A 25,365-nucleotide genomic window follows, 5' to 3' on the forward strand; every position below is an offset into this window, starting at 1 on the left:
CTTTTTATATCTTGAGTCACACAACTTCGAGAGGTACATTGAACTCTGCTGCTTCGGGCTCCAACACGTTTTAAGGTAAGGTCTTTTAATTATTTATTTGGTTATTTATTATTGTATTTATTGTTGTTTTAAGTTTCTGGGCTGTTGGTGCCTCCATCATGTCGGCTGCCCGTGCCGGCGTGCGGAGGCACCACAGCGTGCGCTTTTGTTTTAAAGAGGTGAATGGCAAGCTCCTAGGGATGTCACGTCTTGACTTCTCCAGAAAGTCCTTTTTTTTTTGGAGCGTCCATTCAGGTATAAGTTTGAGGGCTCGTGTACGTGGGTTAAGGGGACCTGCGCGCTGACCCCAAAATATTTTTGACGGACGCGGCGTCGATGTCTGCCGGACCGCGCTGGCCCACGGGAGACCCCTGACCGGCGCAGGAGGATCTGGACCCCCGAGGGGCCCCGCGGAAGCCCACCCAAATTTGAGGCCCCTACATGCCATTCAGCACTTCTCCATAGGGTGGTGCACGGAGCAGTACACCTCAGGTTTAAAACAGTGGCATTTACCCGAATGGGGGGTGTACGATTTTTTTGCCCACGAAACCTATATTTGTCCATTTGACCTTTAAAGTTACAGAATGACCACGGAACCGATGCGGACCCCCGTCGGACCCCCAACCGGGTCCCACGAACCCATTATTTGTCCATTTGACCATTATATTCACACAATGACTGCGGATCATCTGCAGACCCCTTGCGGACCCCCACCCTGGGTCCCACGAACCCCGTATTTGTCCATTTGACCATTATATTCACACAATGACTGCGGATCATCTGCGGACCACTTGCGGACCCCCACCCTGGGTCCCACGAACCCACTATTTGTCCATTTGACCATTATGTTCACACAATGACTGCGGATCATCTGCGGACCACTTGCGGACCCCCACCCTGGGTCCCACGAACCCACTATTTGCCAAACTGCACCAATCTCGGGTCAGAGTAAGACCTCCAGAAGGCCTACCGAACACCGCTGCCCCCCCCATCCATAACACCCCGGGGGGCGAAGTTATTGCCCCACACATTTTTAATAGTCAAATGGAAGGAAGAGACCTAGCAACTTGAAACTCGGTGACTTGATAGCCCTCAAAGGGCCCTCTCTGAAGCCACCTCCCCCAAGTCGATAGACCCCCGGGGGCCAGAGATACGGGCCCGCAAATGCAAAAAGTCCCAAAATTTGACCGGCAATAACTCACCCAAAAAGAGAGGAAAAAACACCAAACTCAGGTCAAAATTAGACCTTTGGGAGCTCTATCCGACTACACCAGCCCAATGTTCCTATGACCCCGGGGGTCCGAGTTATGGCCCCACAAAATGTGGAATTTGAACCGTTATAACTCAGGAACCGGAACACCCAGGAACTCGAGGGTGGTCGCATACGGTAGGCCCCTCGATCCTCTAGGGATCCCCCGAATTTTAGCCTCGGGGTCCACCGCTTCGCGGAGATATTAGCAAAAAATAGTACCATCCACCCCCCTCATACCTACTCATCCATGCCGGCCAGGGTGCACCCTCCCTGGCTAGAAAAGGCAGCTCGAGAGGGTGGAAGTCGGAAGAAAATTTTTTTATGAGGCCTAGAGAAAACACTTGTACTGTACTCAGGGCACTCAGAGGAATCCGTTTTTGTAAGTTTTATCCCATTATACTGTAGAAATATGCATAGAAAAAATGTTGGATTTTGGTTATTTGGTAACCAAAATGTCACAGAGTTTGCCAAGCTGTAACTCCGCCAAAACGGGGCCAAACTGCACCAAACTCGGGTCAGAGTAAGAACTCCAGAAGGCCTACCGAACACCGCTGCCCCCCCATCCATAACACCCCGGGGGCGGAGTTATGGCCCCCCACATTTTTGATAGTCAAATGGAAGGAGACCTAGCGACTTGAAACTTGGTGACTTGATAGCCCTCGAAGGGCCCTCTCTGAAGCCACCTCCCCCAAGTCGATAGACCCCCGGGGGCCAGAGATATGGACCCGCAAATGCAAAAAGTCCCAAAATTTGACCGGCCATAACTCACTCGGAAAGAAGGGAAACAACACCAAACTCTGGTCAAAATTAGACCTTTGGGAGCTCTATCCGACGACACCAGCCCCATGTTCCTATGACCCCGGGCGTCCGAGTTACGGCCCCCAAAATGTGGGATTTGAACCGTTATAACTCAGGAACCGGACCACCCAGGAACTCGAGGGTGGTCGCATTTATATAAATGCATTATATAAGAAAAATAAAATAAATAAATAAACATGTTCAGAAAGATTCAGAGCAAACTGATATTAACCTTAACTATAACTATTTACAAAAAAAAGAAAAAAGAAAAATGGAACAGGCTATCAAAACAAATAAAAAGATAACCTTACTTTTTTATCGTAGAAATAAAAGGAGTAGAACAATTATCATAAAAAATATCAAAACAAACAATTTAAATAGCTACATAAATTATTTACGGGGATTTTTTTTTTAATTTCTCCAGTCTCTTTTTTTACTTGCTGCACTAGCTTTTTAGACGCTATTTCCTGTGGTGATTTAAGTGGGGAGTTCTTCACCATCAGTCTGCGTCTGAGGACCATCTTCATTAATGTGCTTATTTCCTTATAGAAATAATAAGAAAGGCAAAGTGTTAGTGAACATGTCTACTTGTCACAAACAGTTAAACCAATCCATGGGAAATTGTACTTACTGAAGCAGATTTCCCAGACTTCTGGCCTTCTTCGGCATCGGGAGGGCTGTCGGAGAGCGTTGGGCTGGTGGATGAGGACTTTTCCTCAGCTGGCATCTTGTGGGGTTTTGTCGTCTTTCTTCTCTTGGCACCTTGCTGCCTTGGACTATCAGCTTCCTCACCCACCACAGCTGTATCAAAGAGGCGACGGTGTTCTGCTGCCTGCTTTGCATTAAGGTTGAGGGCATAAAACCTGTCAGCTGTGGTGGTGATGAACTGTGCCACTTTGTGCCTATCTTCCGGGCAGTGAGTGTTCTTTGCCTTTTTGGAGAGAGAACAGCATAGGCAAAGAGTTAGAAAAAAACACACCAGAAACTCATAAAGCCGGGACAAGTACAGGAATGCTTACATGGGTGGCGATGGCAGTCCTCACATCAGTAAATGTGGGTGTGCCTGGTAACCCCATGCTCGCCCACGCATCCTGAAAATACTTGTTCAAGTTTTTGCAGGAGCTGGCCTTTGAGGTAAAGAAGAAATAGTTTGCAACTCGTCCCCCTACCAAGTTGGACCGGAGTGAAAGGAATTCCTCAAGCCACCCATACTCCTCCTGGTCCAGGGCAAGCTGGGCTGCACCAAAGGCCTGGTTGGTCTTGTGGGCTGATATCTTTAGAAACAGTGAGAAGTGGCATAAGCTGAGTTTTATTTTAAAGAAAACCATGTGGACAACGAGAGACAGAGAGAAAGAGAACCACTCACCATAATGACAAAGTGGCCTTCTGTAGCTGTCGCACGGGCATCCTCCACCTCTTTAATTGTTACATTTTGGAACACCCCTCCACGGTGACCATAAATGCTGGCCCAGTAAGTGGTGAGGTGTCCATAAAAAGACCATTGGTCCTTTTTCTCAGGACTAGTCTTCAGACGATCTTCACAGAAAAAAAGAGAAGCATAAAGGATCACATTGATCGCCAAATAATGAGAGGAGAAAGGATTCAAAAACTTACCCAGAATCTCAGAAAAATTTTTTTTGGCAGAGTCCCGGCAAGCTCGCAGTGTGGCTTTAGGGATCAGGCGGGCCTCCTTGGCTTGTTTTACAGCCAGCTCGTGGACTGCCACGCTGCGCTTTACTGGGCGGGTCAAGTTCTGGATTTCCCTCCTAATCCCAATGAAAGCCACACGGGAGAGCCGGCATGTGGGCGGCGGGGTCTCATTAAGATATTTGAGGAACTGTGCCACATTTTTTAGGTAATGGTGCACAGTTGGCTCTGCAATGTTGCATTTCCTTAAAAAAGACAGCCAGGACCGGACCTTTGCCCTGTTGTCCAAAAACATCAAGCTGGCCAGATTGGTCTGGCCAGCTGACATATATGAAATAAAATTTTTTATTCTAAAAATCTTTGAGGACACATTATTTATTAATTTCGGAGTGGGGTTGATGCCCTCCCAGTGGGCCCTGGACTCCTCAATGAGCTGATCTGCAAAAAGAAAGCACAAGAGAAGGACCAGGTGAGTCAGGTCGATAACATAGAGGTAAACACTAACAAACATTATTATTATTATTATTATATTAAATTAAATTAAATTAAATATATAATAAATTATATATATATATATATATATATATATATATATATATATATATACATAATATGTGTGTGTATATGTATAATTATATTACTATAATTTTCTAGTCTAATAAACTACAAATGGTACTATTTCCTTGGTCACTTATCAGTCTATTTCTCATTTCTCTTGTAGTCTAACAAACTATAAATGGGGCTATTTCCTTGGTTCACTTACCAGTCTATTTCTAATTCAACTTCTAGTCTAATGAACAACAAATGAGATTATTTCCTTGGTTCACTTACCAGTCTATTTCTCAGGTAACTTCTAGTCTAATAATCTACAAATAGGAGATTTATTAATGAAAGTTATTGTATGGTGTTATCAAAGTGACAAGTGTCATACTCACTTAGGGCTGGCACGTGGTCCGGAAAGGGGTATGGTGCATCGGAGGAGTGGGCCTTCTTTGAAGGCCCGGCGACCTCCTCTTCGGGTCCTGTGGCTGGCTCTGCCTCAGGCCTGGTGGCTGGCTCTTCATCTAGTCTGTCAACCTGCGACTCTGAGCACTCCTCCTCCCCAGGGCTGTTGAGGGCCGATAGCAGACTATGTGTTGCCCGTGCAACCTGCCTAGAGGGGGTGGGATTTGACCGCTTCCTCAGCTGCCGGTACCGCCGTGAGAAGCTCTCCCAGAAGCAATGGATAGGAGAAGCTTGCGCTCCTTCACATTCCGCACCTTGAGAAAGACACGAAGGTGTTGGCTTAGCTGATTATAGCCACGAAAGCACAAGGGACAGTCATCCAAAGCTATATCTACTTTTGTTAAAACACTAAAGGATGAATAGCAAAAGGATGAATGCAAGGGACACTGCCCAAGCATTGGTTACTTATATAACTTTTTAGGTCCCATTTGTAGTCTGTTAATACAACTTTGAGTCTAAAACATTAGAGAGCACAATTTGCAGTCTATTTCTCATTACACTTCTAGTTTAATAAACTACAAATTTGACTATTCCTTTGATTCACTCACCAGTTTTTTTTTCATTCTTTTTCTAGTCTAATAAACTACAAATGGGACTATTCCCTTGGATCACTTACCAGTCTATTTCTCATTCAACTTCTAGTCTAATAAACTACAAATAGTACTATTTCCTTGGTCACCTACCAGTCTATTTCTCATTCATTTTCTAGTCTGATAAACTACAAATATGACTATTTCCTTGATTCAGTTACCAGTCTATTTTTCATACCACCTCTAGTCTAAGAAACTACAAATGGAACTATTTTCTTGGTCACTTACCAGTCTATTTCTCATTCCACTTTTATTCTAATAAACTGTAAATTACCTTGGTCCCTTACCAGTCTATTTCCCATTCATTTTCTAGTCTAATGACTAATGACATCCACCCCCCTCGCACCTACTCATCCATGCCGGCCAGGGTGCACCCTCCCCGGCTAGAGAAGGCAGCTTGAGGGGGGTGGAAGTCGGAAGAAATTTTTTTTTTATGAGGCCTAGAGAAAACACTTGTACTGTACTCAGGGCACTCAGGGAATCCATTTTTGTAAGTTTTATCCCATTATACTGTAGAAATATGCATAGAAAAAAGTCAGACCAGGGGGCCGTCTATCCGACGACACTAGCCCCATGTCCCTATGACCCCGGGGGTCAAAACGGCCAAAACGGGGCCAAACTGCACCAAACTCGGGACGGAGTAAGACCTCCAGAAGGCCTACCGAACACAGCTGTCCCCCCATCCATAACACCCCGGGGGGCGAATTTATGGCCCCCCACATTTTTGATAGTCAAATGGAAGGAAGAGACCTAGCAACTTGAAACTCGGTGACTTGATAGCCCTCAAAGGGCCCTCTCTGAAGCCACCTCCCCCAAGTCCCCCGGGAGCCAGAGATATGGACCCGCAAATGCAAAAAGTCCCAAAATTTGACTGGCCATAACTCACTCGAAAAGAGGAGAAACAACACCAAACTCTGGTCAAAATTAGACCTTTGGGAGCTCTATCCGACGACACTAGCCCCATGTCCCTATGACCCTGGGGGTCCGAGTTACGGCCCCCCAAAATGTGGAATTTGAACCATTATAACTCAGGAACTGGACCACCCAGGAACTCGAGGGTGGTTGCATACGGTAGGCCCCTCGACCCTCTAGGGATCCCCCGAATTTCAGGTTCCACCGCTTCGCTGAGATATTAGCAAAAAAATAGTATCATCCACCCCCCTCGTACCTACTCATCCATGCCGGCCAGGGTGCACGCTCCCTGGTTAGAAAAGGCAGCTCGAGGGGGGTGGAAGTCGGAAGAAATTTTTTTATGAGGCCTAGAGAAAACACTTGTACTGTACTCAGGGCACTCAGAGGAATCCATTTTTGTATGTTTTATCCCATAATACTTTAGAAATATGCATATAAAAATGTTGGATTTTGGTTAATTAACCAAAATGTCACAGATTTTGCCAAGCTGTAACTCCGCCAAAACGTGTCCAAACTGCACCAAAATCGGGTCAAAGTCAGACCAGGGGGCCCTCTATCCGACGACACCGGCCCCATGTCCCTATGACCCCGGGGGTCAAAGTTACGGCCCCCCAAAATGTGGGATTTGAACCGTTATAACTCAGGAACCGGACCACCCAAGAACTCGAGGGTGGTCGCATACGGTAGGCCCCTCGACCCTCTAGGGATCCCCCAAATTTCAGCCCCGGGGTCCACCGCTTCGCGGAGATATTAGCAAAAAAATAGTACCATCCAACCCCCCTCGCACCTACTCATCCATGCCGGCCAGGGTGCACACTTCCCGGCTAGAGAAGGCAGCTCGAGGGGGGTGGAAGTCGGAAGAAATTTTTTTTATGAGGCCTAGAGAAAACAGTTGTACTGTACTCAGGGCACTCAGAGGAATCCATTTTTGTAAGTTTTATCCGATAATACTGTAGAATTTGCATAAAAATGAGCGTTGAATTTTGGCACACATGTGCACCACATGTGGTGCGTATCTCGCTTTTCATTAAATAGCAACTGTATTTGCAACAAGGAATGAGATCTGCCATGCTGTGGTGTATTGCGAACTTTTTTCCTGATGCGCCCTCCTGGGGTCTTGGACTCTTCCATGAACGATGCACCCACCTGAGGTCTTTCACAGACGAGGTGATGCACCGAATCAGGTGTGTTTGGTTAAAGAGAGTCATCTAAAACCGGCGTTGGGAAGCCCCGGCCCATGAGCTTGGCAGTTTCCAGGCCAGTAACGGAAGGCACCCATCCTTCCTTTCCTGGAGGGGGGCTAACCGTTGGTGTGGACGGTAGAGACGCAAATCATACCTCTGGCTGACCGCCTGGGCCTTCATACTTACCTGGCAGTGGAGACACCATGATCAAGAAGGCGGTTCACCCAGGGCGAGGCTTGCCCATTGCACTCCGGCCATGCTGACCCCTGCGAATTCCCCAAATGCGTGAATCTCGACTGCATAATTTATGGAAGTGGGGGACTGCGTTCGCGCTCTCCCCTGAAATTGTTGGTGAAACAAAGCAGAAGAGGTTTTTTTTGCGTTTTGCGTTTTTTTTTGCGTTTCAGAATGGGGAGTTCTGTCACATGCGTGGTATGTGTTGTGCGCCTGTGAAACAAAGTCAGTTACGCTCTTGAAAAATCGGACCCTGGTGGGTGGTTCAGTTCGAATATAGCACAGACCTTACTTTGAAAGTCGATTGGACTGACTGCAGCCTAGCTGTAGCTGTCTCCATGTTGTTTGGTTGTCCTTTTTCAATTGGTATTAGTTTTGTGTGGCCTGTCGCAGCGCCCTTTTTCACCTGGCCTCTGACTGAGCCCCTGCACAGGTGTGCCGATTTGGGTGAAGGGATCTCATTCCTTCCTGGAGTTATAGCCATTCGAGCCATCTTGGACACGCCACCTTAGCACGTTTTGAGGTCCCCTCGCCAAGGTGAATGAAAATTTCCACTTTTTTGGGATGATTATTGACAGGCAGACTCCAAAGAAGCTTTCTGTGCTGCTTTGGGTGGGACTGGGCCAAATACCTGGCGCTAGGTTGCAAAAGAAGGTTTTCGACAAAATCCCAAATACCCGAAAATTCCGTCAGAGCGATGAGCCAATCTGAGACCTGCGTCTGGTTCGGCTCGAGCCAAGGATTCCCATGACATAAGGCACGTGGCTCTGCGACGAACCGTTTGGGAATTACGAGCGATGCCGTACTTTCCGTCGCTGCAGTGCCAGCGTCAGGCCGAGCGTGACGAGGCCCGGTGACGTTGCAGACAGGGGAGGGTACTACCATCCCCCAGCGTTTTTAGGTCCCCCAGACTTACCAAAGCCGAGATGGGCATCGCCGTGTCCGGCTTCCTCCCCGCTGCGTCTTAGCGGCATCGCTTCTCGGCCTTTTGGCTAAGATCACGTATCTTGTCGGACGGTTGAGACTGCGATCGCCTCTTGGAGGTTTCCTGACTAGAGATCTTTTTATATCTTGAGTCACACAACTTCGAGAGGTACATTGAACTCTGCTGCTTCGGGCTAAAACAAGTTTTAAGGTAAGGTCTTTTAATTATTTATTTGGTTATTTATTATTGTATTTATTGTTGTTTTAAGTTTTTAGGCTGTTGGTGCCTCCACCATGTCGGCTGCCCGTGCCGGCGTGCGGAGGCACCACAGCGTGCATTTTTTATTCAGGCAGGTTGAGGGGAAGCTCTTTTGAATGTCACGTATGGACTTTTCCAGCAAGCTGATCCAAAAGACCTTAGCTTTTAGATCTGACGACCTGAATTGTTTGATGACTCTGCCCTTGAACAAAGGATTTGATGTTTAATCAAATAAAACAAACCGCTTCCCTGCTTAATGACTTTTGGCAAAGGTTTGATTCAGTTAAAGCCCAGTTCTCCATGTTCACTGTCGAGAAACTTTCTGATAACACACTTAAAACTGTGATTGTAAGAATGTTCAATGAAACAGTGACTGGAGATGATATTTATGTTTGGTTGGGTAGATTTTGCACTGTTCGAGGCCAGCCTGTCAAAGTGTTAGATGAAGATGGCATTTGGACATGCTTCTGGCGAATTCCCATTAAACAATGGGAAGACGCTGGGGGCTACCAGGGCCTGAAACATCTGCCTTCCATGATTGTGCTCTGAGAGAACAGAGGCTACATACCAAACTCTGCAGGAAGGGTTGCAGGTTTGGTCATCTCGCTGAAGCATGCCAAGAGTTAGTATGTGGGAAGTGTAGAGAAATTGGTCACAGTTTGATGATTGTACCAATGGCAGACGGTGCAATCTTTGTGGAGAAACAAACCACCTCTACAGAGACTGCCCTAAAAGTTTTGCCAACAAGCTCAAAATGGCCGCCCCACATGGGCAACAAACGAATGAACAAAGGAAAGAGGAGGCGGTCCCTGAGGTTTTGGCGGGAATTTCAAATTCCCAGCCGGCCTCAGAAATTGGGCAGGAAGGAGGAAGTGGGACGGCTACAGGGGCGGAGGCAACGGAACAGGAAATGGTCATGGAAGGAGAGGAAAGTGAGGAAAAAACAAATTCCTCACCAGTAACAGTTTCGGATGGGGTGCAGGAATCTACCGGGAGTGAGACAGAGTGTTCACTCCCTAACACTCAGGTGCAAAAAAGACCTGCGGGGTCTCCTCTGATTGTAACGGAGGAGAAAAAATCTAGGGCAGCATATAAGCTTGATAGTTCTGATTCGGTAGATCTGGAGCGCATGTGGCCCCTAGAGTCCCCCAATGAGGTTTCCTTTTTGCACATTAAGCTAACAGCATCGTCGCCAAAGGAGCCACAAGAGGTTTCCTCTGTGGCCTCTGAAGCGACAGGCATTTGCCCTCCTGATCCCAGCTCGTCTGAGGAAAAGGAAAGGCAAATGCAACAAGATATAACATGATTTTAATCATATCTTTGTAGTCTTTTTACTGTCTTCTGTTTTAAATGTCTTATACCTTTTTAACCCTACTGCTCATGGCCCTCACCATCTCTACTATCAATGTAAGAAGTGTGAGGTCCACCATTAGAGCACAGAGTATTTTGTCCCTTTTAAAATCTTTTAAGTCAGATTTGTTTTTATTACAAGAGTGTTCTCTGCCCTTTTTAACTAGGTACAAGAAAATGGAGGAGCTATGGTCCGCAGGAGCCTCCATATGGAGCGGATCAAATTTTAACAAAAATGACGGAGTTGCAGTTTTAATTAATAATCCTAATATCTTGGTGAAGGGCAGCACTGTGGTGAGGCAAGGCCGGGCACTTTTAGTAAATCTGACCTTTTTAGACAGGGATTTTAATGTTCTTAATGTATATGGTTATGGAAAAGAATGAAAGATATGAGCTTTTAGAAGACTTGCAACCCCACATGCTAGGTAGGGCCCCCCTAATGGTAGCAGGGGATTTTAATTGTGTTTTATCCAAAACAGACAGGAAAAGGGTAGGGGAGGATTTTAGAGTGGACAAAACGTCGGTTTTATTGCAGGGTTTAGTCAGAGATTTTAATTTAGTCGACTGTTTTAAAATTTTGCATCAAAGAGAGGAGGGCTTCACCTGGTTCAGTGGTGATGGTGACAAAGCCTCTCGAATCGACTACGTTTTTACAAGGGACTGCCCGCTGACCGATGCTACATTAACCCCCCTCTTTTTCTCTGATCACATGATGCTGTCTTGCACCCTTTCACTGCCCATGGGTGTGACGGTAGGGGGAGGGCTGTGGAAGCTGAACTGTTCCCTGTTGGAAAACAAGGATATAGTTTTAGAATATAGGGAACAGTTCAGCCAATGGCAGAACCTCCAAGACTTTTACGATACACGTGCACAGTGGTGGGAGATGGTAAAGGACCGGACAAGACAGTTTTTTAGAAAGATAGGGAAAGAAAAGAAGAGTAGGGAAAAGAAACGCATGTTGGGGTTCCAGAAAAGACTACAAAGGTATTTTAATCTTTTAAATAATGGTTTTGATTTTAACGAGGAATTCAGGAAGTAAAAAAAGAAATGTCAGTTTTAGCCAATATAGAAAGTAAAGGGGTCCTTTTAAGAAGTAAAGAGAGAGAAATAGAAGAAGGCGAAAAGTGTACCAGATATTTTTTTAAGAAAATAATAACAAGGGGTGGGGGGTTAACCAGGGTTAAAACAGGGGATAGGGAGGCTAACACAACAAAAGAGATTTTAGAGGATGTGGAAAAATTTTATGGGGCATTATATAGTTTTAAAAAGGTACACTTTGACACTGCAAAAGAAGTTTTACATTTTATTGAGGAAAGGGTTGACTGTCAAAATTAGATTTTAACCCAAGATTTTAACATCTTAGAAATCCAAAAAGCTCTTGGAGGTTTCAAGAAGGGGAAGTCCCCAGGAGTGGATGGACTTCCCCTAGAGTTTTATCTAACATTTTGGGACATTTTAGGACAAGAGCTTTTGACAGTTTTTAAAGAGTTTGAGACCCTCGACAGACTTCCAGACAGTTTTAGAATAGGGATAGTTTCTTTACTTCACAAAAAAGGTGACCGGACTGACTTAAAAAACTGGAGACCCATAACACTTTTAAATTTTGATTATAAACTTTTTAGCAAAATTTTAGCAACACGCATGTCAACGGCTTTAGAGGACATGATTCACCCGGATCAAGCTTGTTCTGTGCCCGGAAGAAAGATAACAGACAGCCTAGTGCTGATCAGAGACGCCATCTGTTATGCGAGAGACAGAAATATTCGGCTAGTAGTCCTAAATTTAGACTTTGAAAAAGCATTTGACCGAGTCTCGCACCAGTACCTTTTTCAGGTACTGCAAAAAATGGGTTTTCCAAAGAGGTTTGTAGCCTGGGTGGGACTGCTGTACAAGGGACTAGTCAGCAAATTCCTTGTAAACGGGCATCTTTCCAAAACTGTGAACATACATGGACGATGTTACTCTTTTAACCACAGACATTTTATCTATACGAAGAGCACTGGACTTGACTGACTGGTACGGTCGGGCCTCGGGCGCCAAACTCAATAGAAACAAGTCTGAGGCCCAGCTCTTCGGGCCGTGGGGGGACGTGGACACAGGAGGACTTGATTTGGTTTTTAAAGACAACGATTTTAAAATTTTAGGTGTTAAATTTGATAAAGAGGGTGGAGGATGGGAAAGCTGGACTGACTTGCTAGGGAAAGTTAGGAAAATACTAGGGTTTTGGGGACTAAGACAGTTGACGATTGAAGGTAAAATTTTAATTTTTAAATCTGTGATTTTACCTCTGATTTTACTTGTTTGTTCTGTTTTTAGCCCCCCTCGGCAGTTCCAGGTGAAACTGGAGAGGGCGGTGTTTTACTTCCTGTGGGGGTCCAAGTGGGAGCGCCTGAAGAGGGAGACAGTCAAGAAAAGGCCAGAGAACGGTGGAAAAGGCCTCCCAGACCCCCACCTGTTTTTAGGCAGCTGCTTCACCGCCCTGCACATCAGTTATGCCATGACCCCATCCAAAGAAAACAAGACGGCTGCAATGGCGCGATTTTGGATGGGGTCTTACCTAAGAACTTTGAAAATTTTACCAGTAGATTTGAAAACCCCAGTGTCTTTTAACTTGCCTAAAGAGTACAGTTTTATAAAAAAGTTTTTAAAGAAATACCTTTTAGAGAGTGAAGATGTCACCATTTTAACTAAACACAAGTCTCTCATTTCTGTTGTGCAGGACCGGGAACCGGTGAGTCCAGTTCCGGGCCTCACACTAAGTGAGGCCAAACAAGTTTGGCGGAATGCGGCTCACCCTGCTCTCCAGAACAGGCACAAGGACTTATCGTGGATGGTGGCTCATGAGATCCTCCCGGTCAGGGCGGTTATGCACTCCAGAGGCATGGCCAAAAACCCCATCTGCCCTCGGTCCGGCTGCAATTCCCCGGAGACCGTCCACCACCTGCTCTGGGACTGCAGCACTGCGCGGGCCCTGTGGGCCAAGACCGGCCCCCTGTATTTCCCGTGCCTACCAGCAGGTGGGGCCCAGTTCGGGTACCAGCTCGCCATCCTTGGGGTGGGCCGGGGCTTGAAGGACTTGACGGCACAGAAATTTACCTCGCTCTGGCTCACCCTCAACGTCATCAAGGATGCCATCTGGGCCACCAGAAACCTGCTGGTGGGGAAGCGCGTTACGGTAACCCTCAATGCATGCGAGCTAAAGGTAACATCAATGCTGCAGGGGTACCGGACGACGATATTCGGACGGGGGGGCCGGGGTCGCACAGAGAGGGTCCCGGCAGGCACCGACCCTGGCTGCCCGTAGATGCACCCTCACCATTCTGGCTACGGGAACAGCGGGCCAGCGGGCCGGAGGAGAGGGGATCTCCGCTGAGCCCGTAAAGTAGCATCTCATGTCCCTGTTCTGGAGAGTGGGGTGAAGACCGACTTGATAAGGACTCACCCCCGGTCTTGCACAACAGATGGTTTTTTTTATTGGTTTTTATCCAATAAATTGGTTTTTATTGTGTTTTATCAATAAAATTGGTTTTATTAACATGCATATGAGGCTTGTTTGCTTTTTTAAATTTGTATTTTACTTTTGAAACCAATCGCACCTTTTAAACACACCCCAAATATGGCCTTTTAAAAACAAGCAAAACACTGTGGTTTTAATCAAATGTTTTTTAACAATGATTGTTTCTTTCATTTTACCATGTGTATTTATTATATATTATATGGCTTGTTTTAATGTGTGCTTGAAAAGAAAAATGTGTGTGAAAGTAAAAATGCAAATGGAAAAAATGTAACTCGTGACAATAAAACTTTTTTGAAAGAAAAAAAATCTGTTCTTATCAGTTTAATATCTGATACGTCCCCCATCCGGGGACTACATATTAAATGGATTTTTAGATCACGGAGCTGGAGCCGGGGCTTGCTCCGTCCACTCCAAGCATCGGCCTGGTATTGCAGTGTCTCCAGGAACGGTGTGCTTTCCCTTTTTGGGGATTGCCGTTTATTGTGTCGAATAGCAGAACAAGGAATGAGATCTGCCATGCTGTGGTGTATTGCAAACTTTTTTCCTGATGCGCCCTCCTGGGGTCCTGGACTCTTCCACGAACGATGCACCCACCTGAGGTCTTTCACAGACGAGGTGATGCATCGAATCAGGTGTGTTTGGTTAAAGAGATTCATCTAAAACCGGCGTTGGGAAGCACCGGCCCATGAGCTTGGCAGTTTCCAGGCCAGTAATGGAAGGCACCCGTCCTTCCTTTCCTGGAGGGGGGCTAACCGTTGGTGTGGACGGTAGAGACGCAAATCGTACCTCTGGCTGACCGCCTGGGCCTTCATACTAACCTGGCAGGGGAGACACCATGATCAAGAAGGCGGTTCACCCAGGGCGAGGCTTGCCCATTGCACTCCGGCCATGCTGACCCCTGCGAATTCCCCAAATGCGGGAATCTCGACTGCATAATTTATGGTAGTGGGGGACTGCGTTCGCGCTCTCCCCTGAAATTGTTGGTGAAACAAAGCAGAAGAGGTTTTTTCCAGGTTTTTTTTTTTTTGCGTTTCAGAATGGGGAGTTCTGTCACATGCGAGGTATGTGTTGTGCGCCTGTGAAACAACGCTTTCACCGATTTTTACGCTCTTGAAAAATCGGACCCTGGTGGGTGGTTCAGTTCGAATATAGCACAGACCTTACTTTGAAAGTCGATTGGACTGACTGCAGCCTAGCTGTAGCTGTCTCCATGTTGTTTGGTTGTCCTTTTTCAATTGGTATTAATTTTGTTGTCGCTTACAGCGCCACCGAGTGGCCTGTCGCAGCGCCCTTTTTCACCTTGCTTCTGACTGAGCCCCTGCACAGGTGTGCCGATTTGGGTGAAGGGATCTCATTCCTTCCTGGAGTTATAGCCATTCGAGCCATCTCGGACACGCCACGTTAGCACGTTTTGAGGTCCCCTCGCCAAGGTGAATGGAAATTTCCACTTTTTTGGGATGATTATTGACAGGCAGACTCCAGAGAAGCTTTCTGTGCTGCTTTGGGTGGGACTGGGCCAAATACCTGGCGCTAGGTTGCAAAAGAAGGTTTTCGACAAAATCCCAAATACCCGAAAATTCTGTCAGAGCAACGAGCCAATCTGAGACCTGCGTCTGGTTCGGCTCGAGCCAAGGATTCCCATTACATAAGGCACGTGGCTCTGCGACGAACCGTTTGGGAGTTACGAGCGATGCCGTACTTTCCGTCGCTGCAGTGCCAGCGTCAGGCCGAGCGTGACGAGTCCCGGTGACGTTGCAGACAGGGGAGGGTACTACCATCCCCCAGCGTTTTTAGGTCCCCCAGACTTACCAAAGCCGAGATGGGCATCGCCGTGTCCGGCTTCCTGCCCGCTGCGTCTTAGCGGCATCGCTTCTCGGCCTTTTGGCTAAGATCACGTATCTTGTCAGACGGTTTAGACTGCGATCGCCTCTTGGAGGTTTCCTGACTCGAGATCTTTTTATATCTTGAGTCACACAACTTCGAGAGGTACATTGAACTCTGCTGCTTCGGGCTCCAACACGTTTTAAGGTAAGGTCTTTTAATTATTTATTTGGTTATTTATTATTGTATTTATTGTTGTTTTAAGTTTCTAGGCTGTTGGTGCCTCCATCATGTCGGCTGCCCGTGCCGGCGTGCGGAGGCACCACAGCGTGCGCTTTTGTTTTAAAGAGGTGAATGGCAAGCTCCTAGGGATGTCACGTCTTGACTTCTCCAGAAAGTCCTTTTTTTTTTGGAGCGTCCATTCAGGTATAAGTTTGAGGGCTCGTCTACGTGGGTTAAGGGGACATGCGCGCTGACCCCAAAAAATTTTTGACGGACGCGGCGTCAAAAAGGCCAAATTTGAGGCCCCTACATGCCATTCAGCACTTCTCCATAGGGTGGCGCACGGAGCAGTACACCTCAGGTTTAAAACAGTGGCATTTACCCAAATGGGGGGTGTACGTTTTTTTTGCTCACGAAACCTATATTTGTCCATTTGACCTTTAAAGTTACATAATGACCACGGAACCGATGCGGACCCCCGTCGGACCCCCAACCCGGGTCCAACGAACCCATTATTTGTCCATTTGACCATTATATTCACACAATGACTGCGGATCATCTGCAGACCCCTTGCGGACCCCCACCCTGGGTCCCACGAACCCCGTATTTGTCCATTTGACGATTATATTCACACAATGACTGCGGATCATCTGCGGACCACTTGCGGACCCCCACCCTGGGTCCCACGAACCCACTATTTGTCCATTTGACCATTATGTTCACACAATGACTGCGGATCATCTGCGGACCACTTGAGGACCCCCACCCTGGGTCCCACGAACCCACTATTTGACCATTATATTCACGGAATGACCACGGATCACATCCGGAACATTTGCGGACATATCCAAAATTGTGGTGAATGTTAACCAAAATGTCACAGATTTTGCCAAGCTGTAACTCTGCCAAAACGGGGCCAAACTGCACCAAACTCGGGTCAGAGTAAGACCTCCAGAAGGCCTACCGAACACCGCTGCCCCCCATCCATAACACCCCGGGGGGCGAAGTTATTGCCCCACACATTTTTAATAGTCAAATGGAAGGAAGAGACCTAGCAACTTGAAACTCTGGGACTTGATAGCCCTCAAAGGGCCCTCTCTGAAGCCACCTCCCCCAAGTCGATAGACCCCCGGGGGCCAGAGATACGGGCCCGCAAATGCAAAAAGTCCCAAAATTTGACCGGCAATAACTCACCCAAAAAGAGAGGAAAAAACACCAAACTCAGGTCAAAATTAGACCTTTGGGAGCTCTATCCGACTACACCAGCCCCATGTTCCTATGACCCCGGGGGTCCGAGTTACGGCCCCACAAAATGTGGAATTTGAACCGTTATAACTCAGGAACCGGAACACCCAGGAACTCGAGGGTGGTCGCATACGGTAGGCCCCTCGATCCTCTAGGGATCCCCCAAATTTTAGCCTCGGGGTCCACCGCTTCGCGGAGATATTAGCAAAAAATAGTACCATCCACCCCCCTTATACCTACTCATCCATGCCGGCCAGGGTGCACCCTCCCTGGCTAGAAAAGGCAGCTCGAGGGGGTGGAAGTCGGAAGAAAATTTTTTTATGAGGCCTAGAGAAAACACTTGTACTGTACTCAGGGCACTCAGAGGAATCCGTTTTTGTAAGTTTTATCCCATTATACTGTAGAAATATGCATAGAAAAAATGTTGGATTTTGGTTATTTGGTAACCAAAATGTCACAGACTTTGCCAAGCTGTAACTCCGCCAAAACGGGGCCAAACTGCACCAAACTCGGGTCAGAGTAAGAACTCCAGAAGGCCTACCGAACACCGCTGCCCCCCCCATCCATAACACCCCGGGGGCGGAGTTATGGCCCCCACATTTTTGATAGTCAAATGGAAGGAAGAGACCTAGCGACTTGAAACTTGGTGACTTGATAGCCCTCGAAGGGCCCTCTCTGAAGCCACCTCCCCCAAGTCGATAGACCCCCGGGGGCCAGAGATATGGACCCGCAAATGCAAAATTTGACCGGCCATAACTCACTCGGAAAGAAGGGAAACAACACCAAACTCTGGTCAAAATTAGACCTTTGGGAGCTCTATCCGACGACACCAGCCCCATGTTCCTATGACCCCGGGCGTCCGAGTTACGGCCCCCAAAATGTGGGATTTGAACCATTATAACTCAGGAACCGGACCACCCAGGAACTCGAGGGTGGTCGCATTTATATAAATGCATTATATAAGAAAAATAAAATAAATAAATAAACATGTTCAGAAAGATTCAGAGCAAACTGATATTAACCTTAACTATAATTATTTACAAAAAAAAAGAAAAAAGAAAAATGGAACAGGCTATCAAAACAAATAAAAAGATAACCTTACTTTTTTATCGTAGAAATAAAAGGAGTAGAACAATTATCATAACAAATATCAAAACAAACAATTTAAATAGCTACATAAATTATTTACGGGGATTTTTTTTTTAATTTCTCCAGTCTCTTTTTTTACTTGCTGCACCAGCTTTTTAGACGCTATTTCCTGTGGTGATTTAAGTGGGGAGTTCTTCACCATCAGTCTGCGTCTGAGGACCATCTTCATTAATGTGCTTCTTTCCTTATAGAAATAATAAGAAAGGCAAAGTGTTAGTGAACATGTCTACTTGTCACAAACAGTTAAACCAATCCATGGGAAATTGTACTTACTGAAGCAGATTTCCCAGACTTCTGGCCTTCTTCGGCATCGGGAGGGCTGTCGGAGAGCGTTGGGCTGGTGGATGAGGACTTTTCCTCAGCTGGCATCTTGTGGGGTTTTGTCGTCTTTCTTCTCTTGGCACCTTGCTGCCTTGGACTATCAGCTTCCTCACCCACCACAGCTGTATCAAAGAGGCGACGGTGTTCTGCTGCCTGCTTTGCATTAAGGTTGAGGGCATAAAACCTGTCAGCTGTGGTGGTGTCGTGGCACATGAACTGTGCCACTTTGTGCCTATCTTCCGGGCAGTGAGTGTTCTTTGCCTTTTTGGAGAGAGAACAGCATAGGCAAAGAGTTAGAAAAAAACACACCAGAAACTCATAAAGCCGGAACAAGTACAGGAATGCTTACATGGGTGGCGATGGCAGTCCTCACATCAGTAAATGTGGGTGTGCCTGGTAACCCCATGCTCGCCCACGCATCCTGAAAATACTTGTTCAAGTTTTTGCAGGAGCTTGCCTTTGATGTTAAGAAGAAATAGTTTGCAACTCGTCCCCCTACCAAGTTGGACCGGAGTGAAAGGAATTCCTCAAGCCACCCATACTCCTCCTGGTCCAGGGCCAGCTGGGCTGATCCAAAGGCCTGGTTGGTCTTGTGGGCTGATATCTTTAGAAACAGTGAGAAGTGGCATAAGCTGAGTTTTATTTTAAAGAAAACCATGTGGACAACGAGAGACAGAGAGAAAGAGAACCACTCACATTAATGACAAAGTGGCCTTCTGTAGCTGTCGCACGGGCATCCTCCACCTCTTTAATTGTTACATTTTGGAACACCCCTCCACGGTGACCATAAATGCTGGCCCAGTAAGTGGTGAGGTGTCCATAAAAAGACCATTGGTCCTTTTTCTCAGGACTAGTCTTCAGACGATCTTCACAGAAAAAAAGAGAAGCATAAAGGATCACATTGATCGCCAAATAATGAGAGGAGAAAGGATTCAAAAACTTACCCAGAATCTCAGAAAAAAATTTTTTGGCAGAGTCCCGGCAAGCTCGCAGTGTGGCTTTAGGGATCAGGCGGGCCTCCTTGGCTTGTTTTACAGCCAGCTCGTGGACTGCCACGCTGCGCTTTACTGGGCGGGTCAAGTTCTGGATTTCCCTCCTAATCCCAATGAAAGCCACACGGGAGAGCCGGCATGTGGGCGGCGGGGTCTCATTAAGATATTTGAGGAACTGTGCCACATTTTTTAGGTAATGGTGCACAGTTGGCTCTGCAATGTTGCATTTCCTTAAAAAAGACAGCCAGGACCGGACCTTTGCCCTGTTGTCCAAAAACATCAAGCTGGCCAGATTGGTCTGGCCAGCTGACATATATGAAATAAAAAATTTTATTCTAAAAATCTTTGAGGACACATTATTTATTAATTTCGGAGTGGGGTTGATGCCCTCCCAGTGGGCCCTGGACTCCTCAATGAGCTGATCTGCAAAAAGAAAGCACAAGAGAAGGACCAGGTGAGTCAGGTCGATAACTAAGAGGTAAACACTAACAAACATTATTATTATTATTATTATATTAAATTAAATTAAATTAAATATATAATAAATTATATATATATATATATATATATATATATATATATATATATATATATATATACATACATAATATGTGTGTGTATATGTATAATTATATTACTATAATTTTCTAGTCTAATAAACTACAAATGGTACTATTTCCTTGGTCACTTATCAGTCTATTTCTCATTTCTCTTGTAGTCTAACAAACTATAAATGGGGCTATTTCCTTGGTTCACTTACCAGTCTATTTCTAATTCAACTTCTAGTCTAATGAACAACAAATGAGATTATTTCCTTGGTTCACTTACCAGTCTATTTCTCAGGTAACTTCTAGTCTAATAATCTACAAATAGGAGATTTATTAATGAAAGTTATTGTATGGTGTTATCAAAGTGACAAGTGTCATACTCACTTAGGGCTGGCAAGTGGTCCGGAAAGGGGTATGGTGCATCGGAGGAGTGGGCCTTCTTTGAAGGCCCGGCGACCTCCTCCTCGGGTCCTGTGGCTGGCTCTGCCTCAGGCCTGGTGGCTGGCTCTTCATCTAGTCTGTCAACCTGCGACTCTGAGCACTCCTCCTCCCCAGGGCTATTGAGGGCCGATAGCAGACTATGTGTTGCCCGTGCAACCTGCCTAGAGGGGGTGGGATTTGACCGCTTCCTCAGCTGCCGGTACCGCCGTGAGAAGCTCTCCCAGAAGCAATGGATAGGAGAAGCTTGCGCTCCTTCACATTCCGCACCTTGTGAAAGACACGAAGGTGTTGGCTTAGCTGATTATAGCCACGAAAGCACAAGGGACAGTCGTCCAAAGCCATATCTACTTTTGTTAAAACACTAAAGGATGAATAGCAAAAGGATGAATGCAAGGGACACTGCCCAAGCATTGGTTACTTATATAACTTTTTAGGTCCCATTTGTAGTCTGTTAATACAACTTTGAGTCTAATACATTAGAGAGCACAATTTGCAGTCTATTTCTCATTACACTTCTAGTTTAATAAACTACAAATTTGACTATTCCTTTGATTCACTCACCAGTTTTTTTTTCATTCTTTTTCTAGTCTAATAAACTACAAATGGGACTATTCCCTTGGATCACTTACCAGTCTATTTCTCATTCAACTTCTAGTCTAATAAACTACAAATAGTACTATTTCCTTGGTCACCTACCAGTCTATTTCTCATTCATTTTCTAGTCTGATAAACTACAAATATGACTCTTTCCTTGATTCAGTTACCAGTCTATTTTTCATACCACCTCTAGTCTAAGAAACTACAAATGGAACTATTTTCTTGGTCACTTACCAGTCTATTTCTCATTCCACTTTTGTTCTAATAAACTGTAAATTACCTTGGTCCCTTACCAGTCTATTTCCCATTCATTTTCTAGTCTAATGACTAATGACATCCACCCCCCTCGCACCTACTCATCCATGCCGGCCAGGGTGCACCCTCCCCGGCTAGAGAAGGCAGCTTGAGGGGGGTGGAAGTCGGAAGAAATTTTTTTTTTATGAGGCCTAGAGAAAACACTTGTACTGTACTCAGGGCACTCAGGGAATCCATTTTTGTAAGTTTTATCCCATTATACTGTAGAAATATGCATAGAAAAAAGTCAGACCAGGGGGCCGTCTATCCGACGACACTAGCCCCATGTCCCTATGACCCCGGGGGTCAAAACGGCCAAAACGGGGCCAAACTGCACCAAACTCGGGATGGAGTAAGACCTCCAGAAGGCCTACCGAACACAGCTGTCCCCCCATCCATAACACCCCGGGGGGCGAATTTATGGCCCCCCACATTTTTGATAGTCAAATGGAAGGAAGAGACCTAGCAACTTGAAACTCGGTGACTTGATAGCCCTCAAAGGGCCCTCTCTGAAGCCACCTCCCCCAAGTCGATAGACCCCCGGGAGCCAGAGATATGGACCCGCAAATGCAAAAAGTCCCAAAATTTGACTGGCCATAACTCACTCGAAAAGAGGAGAAACAACACCAAACTCTGGTCAAAATTAGACCTTTGGGAGCTCTATCCGACGACACTAGCCCCATGTCCCTATGACCCTGGGGGTCCGAGTTACGGCCCCCCAAAATGTGGAATTTGACCCATTATAACTCAGGAACTGGACCACCCAGGAACTCGAGGGTGGTTGCATACGGTAGGCCCCTCGACCCTCTAAGGATCCCCCGAATTTCAGCCCCGGGTTCCACCGCTTCGCGGAGATATTAGCAAAAAAATAGTACCATCCACCCCCCTCGTACCTACTCATCCATGCCGGCCAGGGTGCACGCTCCCTGGCTAGAAAAGGCAGCTCGAGGGGGGTGGAAGTCGGAAGAAATTTTTTTATGAGGCCTAGAGAAAACAGTTGTACTGTACTCAGGGCACTCAGAGGAATCCATTTTTGTAAGTTTTATCCCATAGTACTGTAGAATTTGCATAAAAATGAGCGTTGAATTTTGGCACACATGTGCACCACATGTGGTGCGTATCTCACTTTTCATTAAATAGCAACTGTATTTGCAACAAGGAATGAGATCTGCCATGCTGTGGTGTATTGCGAACTTTTTTCCTGATGCGCCCTCCTGTGGTCTTGGACTCTTCCATGAACGATGCACCCACCTGAGGTCTTTCACAGACGAGGTGATGCACCAAATCAGGTGTGTTTGGTTAAAGAGAGTCATCTAAAACCGGCGTTGGGAAGCCCCGGCCCATGAGCTTGGCAGTTTCCAGGCCAGTAACGGAAGGCACCCATCCTTCCTTTCCTGGAGGGGGGCTAACCGTTGGTGTGGACGGTAGAGACGCAAATCATACCTCTGGCTGACCGCCTGGGCCTTCATACTTACCTGGCAGGGGAGACACCATGATCAAGAAGGCGGTTCACCCAGGGCGAGGCTTGCCCATTGCACTCCGGCCATGCTGACCCCTGCGAATTCCCCAAATGCGTGAATCTCGACTGCATAATTTATGGTAGTTGGGGACTGCGTTCGCGCTCTCCCCTGAAATTGTTGGTGAAACAAAGCAGAAGAGGTTTTTTTTGCGTTTTGCGGTTTTTTTTGCGTTTCAGAATGTGGAGTTCTGTCACATGCGAGGTATGTGTTGTGCGCCTGTGAAACAAAGTCAGTTACGCTCTTGAAAAATCGGACCCTGGTGGGTGGTTCAGTTCGAATATAGCACAGACCTTACTTTGAAAGTCGATTGGACTGACTGCAGCCTAGCTGTAGCTGTCTCCATGTTGTTTGGTTGTCCTTTTTCAATTGGTATTAATTTTGTTGTCGCTTACAGCGCCACCGAGTGGCCTGTCGCAGCGCCCTTTTTCACCTTGCTTCTGACTGAGCCCCTGCACAGGTGTGCCGATTTGGGTGAAGGGATCTCATTCCTTGCTGGAGTTATAGCCATTCGAGCCATCTCGGACACGCCACGTTAGCACGTTTTGAGGTCCCCTCGCCAAGGTGAATGGAAATTTCCACTTTTTTGGGATGATTATTGACAAGCAGACTCCAGAGAAGCTTTCTGTGCTGCTTTGGGTGGGACTGGGCCAAATACCTGGCGCTAGGTTGCAAAAGAAGGTTTTCGACAAAATCCCAAATACCCGAAAATTCTGTCAGAGCGACGAGCCAATCTGAGACTTGCGTCTGGTTCGGCTCGAGCCAAGGATTCCCATTACATAAGGGTACTACCATCCCCCAGCGTTTTTAGGTCCCCCAGACTTACCAAAGCCGAGATGGGCATCGCCGTGTCCGGCTTCCTGCCCGCTGCGTCTTAGCGGCATCGCTTCTCGGCCTTTTGGCTAAGATCACGTATCTTGTCAGACGGTTTAGACTGCGATCGCCTCTTGGAGGTTTCCTGACTCGAGATCTTTTTATATCTTGAGTCACACAACTTCGAGAGGTACATTGAACTCTGCTGCTTCGGGCTCCAACACGTTTTAAGGTAAGGTCTTTTAATTATTTATTTGGTTATTTATTATTGTATTTATTGTTGTTTTAAGTTTCTAGGCTGTTGGTGCCTCCATCATGTCGGCTGCCCGTGCCGGCGTGCGGAGGCACCACAGCGTGCGCTTTTATTTTAAAGAGGTGAATGGCAAGCTCCTAGGAATGTCACGTCTTGACTTCTCCAGAAAGTCCTTTTTTTTTTGGAGCGTCCATTCAGGTATAAGTTTGAGGGCTCGTGTACGTGGGTTAAGGGGACCTGCGCGCTGACCCCAAAAAATTTTTGACGGACGCGGCGTCGATGTCTGCCGGACCGCGCCGGCCCACGGGAGACCCCTGACCGGCGCAGGTGGATCTGGACCCCCGAGGGGCCCCGCGGAAGCCCACCCAAATTTGAGGCCCCTACATGCCATTCAGCACTTCTCCATAGGGTGGCGCACGGAGCAGTACACCTCAGGTTTAAAACAGTGGCATTTACACGAATGGGGGGTGTACGATTTTTTTGCCCACGAAACCTATATTTGTCCATTTGACCTTTAAAGTTACAGAATGACCACGGAACCGATGCGGACCCCCGTCGGACCCCCAACCCGGGTCCCACGAACCCATTATTTGTCCATTTGACCATTATATTCACACAATGACTGCGGATCATCTGCAGACCCCTTGCGGACCCCCACCCTGGGTCCCACGAACCCTGTATTTGTCCATTTGACCATTATATTCACACAATGACTGCGGATCATCTGCGGACCACTTGCGGACCCCCACCCTGGGTCCCACGAACCCACTATTTGTTCATTTGACCATTATATTCACGGAATGACCACGGATAACATCCGGAACATTTGCGGACATATCCAAAATTGTGGTGAATGTTAACCAAAATGTCACAGACTTTGCCAAGCTGTAACTCTGCCAAAACGGGGCCAAACTGCACCAAACTCGGGTCAGAGTAAGACCTCCAGAAGGCCTACCGAACACCGCTGCCCCCCATCCATAACACCCCGGGGGGCGAAGTTATTGCCCCACACATTTTTAATAGTCAAATGGAAGGAAGAGACCTAGCAACTTGAATCTCGGTGACTTGATAGCCCTCAAAGGGCCCTCTCTGAAGCCACCTCCCCCAAGTCGATAGACCCCCGGGGGCCAGAGATACGGGCCCGCAAATGCAAAAAGTCCCAAAATTTGACTGGCAATAACTCACCCAAAAAGAGAGGAAAAAACACCAAACTCAGGTCAAAATTAGACCTTTGGGAGCTCTATCCGACTACACCAGCCCCATGTTCCTTTGACCCCGGGGGTCCGAGTTACGGCCCCACAAAATGTGGAATTTGAACCGTTATAACTCAGTAACCGGAACACCCAGGAACTCGAGGGTGGTCGCATACGGTAGGCCCCTCGATCCTCTAGGGATCCCCCGAATTTTAGCCTCGGGGTCCACCGCTTCGCGGAGATATTAG

The 25,365-nt window shown here is 46.8% G+C and overlaps 3 non-coding genes and 1 pseudogene across 3 annotated transcripts; all 4 read left to right on the plus strand.

Annotated features, from left to right (window-relative positions):
- Positions 1-7,605: 7,605 nt before the first annotated feature.
- On the plus strand, positions 7,606-7,769 carry LOC132134454 (U1 spliceosomal RNA). The gene has a single exon (XR_009429592.1). It is a non-coding gene; the product is annotated as a U1 spliceosomal RNA (small nuclear RNA).
- A 6,224-nt stretch (positions 7,770-13,993) lies between these two features.
- Positions 13,994-14,170, plus strand: LOC132134458 (U2 spliceosomal RNA; annotated as a pseudogene).
- A 351-nt stretch (positions 14,171-14,521) lies between these two features.
- LOC132134446 (U1 spliceosomal RNA) lies at positions 14,522-14,685 on the plus strand. Its single transcript, XR_009429585.1, has one exon. It is a non-coding gene; the product is annotated as a U1 spliceosomal RNA (small nuclear RNA).
- An 8,123-nt stretch (positions 14,686-22,808) lies between these two features.
- Positions 22,809-22,972, plus strand: LOC132134452 (U1 spliceosomal RNA). Its single transcript, XR_009429590.1, has one exon. It is a non-coding gene; the product is annotated as a U1 spliceosomal RNA (small nuclear RNA).
- The last annotated feature ends 2,393 nt before the right edge of the window (positions 22,973-25,365 follow it).

Source organism: Carassius carassius, unplaced genomic scaffold, assembly GCF_963082965.1.
Source record: "Carassius carassius unplaced genomic scaffold, fCarCar2.1 SCAFFOLD_102, whole genome shotgun sequence".
In the NCBI taxonomy this organism is placed as follows: domain Eukaryota; kingdom Metazoa; phylum Chordata; class Actinopteri; order Cypriniformes; family Cyprinidae; genus Carassius; species Carassius carassius.